Genomic DNA, 7,362 nt, shown 5'->3' with positions numbered 1-7,362 from the left:
TTGTAGACAATACATCACTTCAGATTAGCTCAATACATTTATTGATTGTATACAATACATCACTTCAGATTAGCTCAATACATTTATTGGTTGTACACAATACATCATTTCAGATTAGCTCAATACATTTATTGATTGTACGCAATACATCACTTCAGATTAGCTCAATACATTTATTCATTGTACGCAATACATCACTTCAGATTAGCTCAATACATTTATTGATTGTACGCAATACATCACTTCAGATTAGCTCAATACATTTATTGATTGTACGCAATACATCACTTCAGATTAGCTCAATACATTTATTGATTGTACGCAATACATCACTTCAGATTAGCTCAATACATTTATTGATTGTACGCAATACATCACTTCAGATTAGCTCAATACATTTATTGATTGTACTCAATACATCACTTCAGATTAGCTCAATACATTTATTGATTGTACACAATACATCACTTCAGATTAGCTCAATACATTTATTGATTGTACGCAATACATCACTTCAGATTAGGTCAATACATTTATTGATTTTATACAATACATCACTTCAGATTAGCTCAATACATTTATTGATTTTATACAATACATCACTTCAGATTAGCTCAATACATTTATTGATTGTACACAATACATCACTTCAGATTAGCTCAATACATTTATTGATTGTACGCAATACATCACTTCAGATTAGCTCAATACATTTATTGATTGTACACAATACATCACTTCAGATTAGCTCAATACATTTATTGATTGTACGCAATACATCACTTCAGATTAGCTCAATATATTTATTGATTGTACACAATACATCATTTCAGATTAGCTCAATACATTTATTGATTGTACACAATACATCATTTCAGATTAGCTCAATACATTTATTGATTGTACACAATACATCACTTCAGATTAGCTCAATACATTTATTGATTGTACACAATACATCATTTCAGATTAGCTCAATACATTTATTGATTGTACACAATACATCATTTCAGATTAGCTCAATACATTTATTGATTGTACGCAATACATCACTTCAGATTAGCTCAATACATTTATTGATTGTACGCAATACATCACTTCAGATTAGCTCAATACATTTATTGATTGTACGCAATACATCACTTCAGATTAGCTCTACATTTATTGATTGTACGCAATACATCACTTCAGATTAGCTCAATACATTTATTGATTGTACGCAATACATCACTTCAGATTAGCTCAATACATTTATTGATTGTACTCAATACATCACTTCAGATTAGCTCAATACATTTATTGATTGTACACAATACATCACTTCAGATTAGCTCAATACATTTATTGATTGTACACAATACATCACTTCAGATTAGCTCAATACATTTATTGATTGTACGCAATACATCACTTCAGATTAGCTCAATACATTTATTGATTTTATACAATACATCACTTCAGATTAGCTCAATACATTTATTGATTTTATACAATACATCACTTCAGATTAGCTCAATACATTTATTGATTGTACACAATACATCACTTCAGATTAGCTCAATACATTTATTGATTGTACTCAATACATTACTTCAGATTAGCTCAATACATTTATTGATTGTACACAATACATCACTTCAGATTAGCTCAATACATTTATTGATTGTACGCAATACATCACTTCAGATTAGCTCAATACATTTATTGATTGTACGCAATACATCACTTCAGATTAGTTCAATACATTTATTGATTGTACGCAATACATCACTTCAGATTAGCTCAATACATTTATTGATTGTACGAAATACATCACTTCAGATTAGCTCAATACATTTATTGATTGTACACAATACATCATTTCAGATTAGCTCAATACATTTATTGATTGTACACAATACATCATTTCAGATTAGCTCAATACATTTATTGATTGTACACAATACATCACTTCAGATTAGCTCAATACATTTATTGATTGTACACAATACATCATTTCAGATTAGCTCAATACATTTATTGATTGTACACAATACATCATTTCAGATTAGCTCAATACATTTATTGATTGTACACAATACATCATTTCAGATTAGCTCAATACATTTATTTATTGTACACAATACATCACTTCAGATTAGCTGTAAATACGGGTATAAGGGATATAATTGTCATCTTTACATATGTAACTTTTATTATGTATAAAATATAAATGTAAGGAGTCGCCATAGGAACTGCCATATTTAACAAATTGGGTCATTACACTCCACTGCCATGTGTTACGTGCATACAATATGATAACGCAAGAAATACACTTATGCAATATTGTCCGTATCATTGCTGCTGTTGTCATTGACTCTATTATGAAACTTTTTTATGTTGTTCTGTTACAATAACAGTTTTATTAAATTTCTTTCAAACTTGGACATTTTTTTTAACCAATTTGCTTTCTCGATTTTGGTTCTATATATATTTTTCAAGATAGTCGTCTGTACTGATAATAATTTTTATTCGATCAACTTCAAATTTAGGAATCTTATCAATTGTCATGGAATGGCAACTAATTTATAATTTGGTGGAACTAACAATTTTCCGGGAATGGAGTGAGTTCTACTGAAATAAGTGGAAAGAATGAAGACATTTAACTTCCGATAATGACAGTTGTCAGTAATATATGCCAATTAGGTAAGTAGAGTTAACATTTGTTTTGAGTATCTGGTTATTGTTTTATTTTGCTTACGTATATTACTGCGCTTTTATTTGCAAACGTTTATGCAATTCATACATTATTCTTTGATAAGGGGCATTGAAATAAATACAATAGTATTAATAGAGGAGAACACCTTGTCTATTATTTTCTTTGCCAAAGTTTGCTTAGATATGTTGTTATACTATTAATTTCATGAACTTTATGTTATGTTTTTTTAATGAGAGACATTGAAATTAATTTATGAGGACTACTTTTGGTTCGGATTGTCCCGACTACAATATTTGCAAGTATTTGTCGTGAAACATGTTTATACATGTTATTGCATTTTTTCAGGACTTTTATACTTATTTGCCACACAAGGATATTGCGTCATTCGTTTTTATGCATGCTTTTTCATTTGGTATTTAATCTAGACTCTAAATGGACAAGGTTGTAATAGTCACGCTATGTATATAACCTGGTATTGTTTTATCCAAATTATGATTCGAAACAATGAATTCCACTTATAATTAGTTTTCAAGAACTTAGTATCTGTCTGCGGCTACGACTACCAACAATACCTCACAATAAAATTTTAATAACATTTGTAACTACCTCTTAGAACAATTTCGACGAGTTCTTGTGTACTGCTGGGACAGATTGTATGCCTTTGATATAACGTTTGTTTAAATAGTTTATAATTACTAACAAATAAATAAATGACTAGTACATATTCAAGAAATACATAACCAGTAAATATAACATTAAGCATAAAAACAGAATGCATTAGATATCGTCATATATATTTTACATCAAGTTACCGAGAAAGAATTAAGTTCTAGTCGTATGTATATTTACTATAATACTTAAATCGAGTCAAATAAAATGTCTTTAGGGCAGTGGATTTGATTCAATTTGATTTCAATTCTTTAGACAACGTCTTCCGGTTGAAAACTTGTATTGCAGTTACCTACCAAACGTGAGGGCAATACGTTCTCATCGACATTGCCTTGTTTGAAATATGGCGACATCATGAGAATATCAATTTTTTCGGCGAGCTCAGAACACTTTGTTGAATAAGCTTTCATTTCTGATAATTTAGTACATATTGTACACTCCTCGTTGTCACTCTTCTTACAAGTTGTACTAACCTGACATATTATCCCCGAAGAGGTCGTAGCACCATTGGTGCATTCAGCATGATGACGAAGATCTCGCTGTTTAGACTCGGGGCTTTGCTTGGCCTTCGTTCCACGTATATTGGTTGCAGTAGCCTGGCGAATATCAGGAAAAGCGCTACAGCAGCGGAAAATGTCTAAACATGCTTCACGAATGGGGATTCATGAAGGAATAAATTATTGGATTCATGCAGCAATTTGCGTAAGGGGCAAACAAAGCAATGTGTTTGAATATTGGACCAATATATATATGAATGCCAAGGAGTATGCATACAATGTAAATATAGTACACTACATAACTGAAAAAATATGCCAGGAAGACAACTAACAAAATTCTTGCTGTCTTCCAGTGAGCTTTATCAAAATGTGCTTGTCTATACCTACCACTAAATTTCTTGTTGTTCTTCCTTACTTTATATACAATCATACTATAAAAAATTGTTGTTATGATAACGGGGATATTGAATAACACTACACTGATGAATATTCCTCTAAATTGTATGTACCAATAGTAAGGTTCAGACATGATAATATGAGAACATGCATAAGAAGACTTTTCCGTTTTAATATTGTCTAATCCGCCGTATTGTGTCTGCAATAAATGAAAAGAAATAATAATATGAATATGAGGTTATTACGAGAATACCTCAAAGCATGCACGAAGGCAGTACAGCTGGAGTATTGACCGACGCGCAGCGGAGGTCGATGCGCGGCGTACTGTCTGACTGCACACTTAGAGGTATTCTCGTAATAACATTATTATTATACATCTTTTCCTACCAATGATACATCATGGGAATGTCGAAATCCAAAAAGTTTAGAACAGAATCAGCGAACTTCTTTGTGTGGAGTCCGGGCAAACCCCGATGGCAGCCGTGTTTATTGTTATTATTAGAGGACGCTTACGCGCGTAATCATTCTATATTTGGAATTCGCATTATCTTATATGGTAGGATGAAAATAAACAGAAATCATGTACAACCGAAATACATAACCAATGCACACGTTTAGGAACTTGCCTCTTTCTTTAGTAACAAGCTATAATCAAGATGGCGGCCCTCATATAGTAAATATCGCCATATTGGTCGCAATTATTTTCTTATCATGTGTCAGCCAGCTGACTATAGTTATAATGAGTGATGTATGTATATCGCTTGAATGTGATCGGCAAAGGCATGTCATAGATATGGCCCTGGAACTTACAGCATTCATTACAATATGGACCTCAGTCTGCCATTTTCCAGAAAAAACGACATTCATCGGGAAGCCAATATGTTCTTGAATTGTATTGTGGAACAAATGCATGACGTGAATGATATGATGTGTGTGTTTAGTTTGAATGTAATCTGCAAACGAATACACAGACAGACGCACACGGGTGAACTTATAAGTTCCTGTTTTCGGAATATAGTGCGGAAAGTAAGAATAGTAAATGGCAGTCTTGCTGATAAGAAGAGACTTTACCATGATTTGTAATGTGGCAGCGTTATTTACCATCAATTACCAATTCCGACCATTTTTTGCAAATTTGTGATCTCCCAAATGTCTTACCAATTTCCAATCACATTCAGTTATAAAAATGCTGTCACTAAAACATCCCCAGTTTAGTCAGTAACATGTACCAATTATGTTTCTATGAAGAGACTCATACTGAGATATGCTTGTAACATAACTAAAACATTCCCGATGAAAATAATTATTTTGAACCAAGTTCAAAACTATTTTGTTAAGTGCATATCAGTATATGTTTAAGGCTAGTCTGGAAAGCATCCCAGACATCCTCAGTAAATTGCCAAATGTTGGATTTCTAGGTAAATGTGATGTGGTAGCATTGGAATAGTGGAGTTCAGAATGGTCAAATTCTGCCACTAAACTGCCATTCATCATACCAAATTTTCAGCTACCAATGCTTGAATTATCTGGGGCTTGATTCAAGAAGCTGCAACAATTTATTGAACAGTTGGAGTTTATTTTTCATAGAAATCACAATGACAGGAGTTCTGTTGATGAACATGTGCCTTTCAACATACACATTTGGATATATTGATGTTCTAATTATCTAATTCTTTATGAATGCAATCTACAATCACGTATGATTATGATTATGATTTTCATTATTTATTGGGTTTTGAATGGGAATAATGCCGAATCTTCATACATGTCAGAGTGTATTCAATTGTATCCATGTTTGAAATGTGTCTGGAACATGTTTCAAATATTTTCATACAGATTTTACATAGAACGTGTCGTCGTGTCACCAGTCGTCCGAAATTATACTACTTTGAAATTAGTAAATAAAGCGCCTGAAACATGTTTAGGACAAATCTTTCTCAGACACAGTAACCAGACACGTTTCAGACCTGTTCCAAACATTGACACTAGCCCAATTTCGGTAAAGGGTGTGCAAATACTTGGTAATAATTTGGACCCACATGCTAAATTTACTTGGAAGGAAATATTTAAAAATTCATATTAAACTGAGGTAAGTTTACATGTGAATACTATAATATTTTAAAACAATTACTAACACATAATGAGTAATTATTTCAGAAGTTGCTAATATTTTGGAGGATATGATTTGTAGAGCTAGAAATGATATGTAATTTTCTATTGAAATCAGAAACATAAATTATGACAGTGATAGCACTTAATCTAGCATAAAAATTGCCATTTAAGAACACTTTAGAATCTGGTAGTTATTCTGCACTATGGATAAATGAAATTATTTCTAGAGATGATGTCAAAATTATGGAGGAATTACTCTGCTATCAATGTTTAATACATTGTTTTGTGATAATATGTACATAGGACTGATAAAATTGCCAGAGACCACCTATCAACTAATAGTAGTTGAGAAACAATGTACACAATGGTCGATATGTCTTTACAATCTTTGCGCTTTTATATATTTGGGAAAAAAACTTCGATATAATCAATCAATATTCATTATTATTCTACAAATACAACATTAGGGTCAAAAGAAAGTTTTTTTTTTCATTTTGTCAACAAGTGTACAATCATGCATGCATTTGCTTCGATCTAATCTAGGAATATATAGTGAAATTGGTATGTAACAGGATACTTTTGTTTACTACATTTATCATTAAGGATTTGGGAAATCCATTAAACCTGTTAACGCATATGTATATTAATATAGTCGTACTTACCCGAAATGACCATCCAAATGGCAAAGCTGTGAGTACTGATGCAATCCATACACACAGAATTGCAATTTTTGTTCTGAATATGGTTAGACGAGCCCTGTAGTGGAGTGCGTGGCATATAGCGTAATATCGGTCAATGGCTATGGCGAGTGTAATACCCAATGTATTATGGAAACCGACAAATCGTAATGTTCGTTGTATAATGCACTGTATGTCTGCACGCCAAAGAATGTGCCATGTAGATGGATACGACTCTGTGATGATAAATGCCACAACAATTACGGCTAACAAATCACCTGTCAAAAAACAGAATTACGGTTGTTATTTATAA

The sequence above is a fragment of the Saccoglossus kowalevskii genome, chromosome 9 (assembly GCF_978046115.1).
Source record: "Saccoglossus kowalevskii chromosome 9, keSacKowa6.1, whole genome shotgun sequence".
NCBI lineage: Eukaryota > Metazoa > Hemichordata > Enteropneusta > Harrimaniidae > Saccoglossus > Saccoglossus kowalevskii.
Note: the sequence above shows the minus strand (reverse complement) of the source record.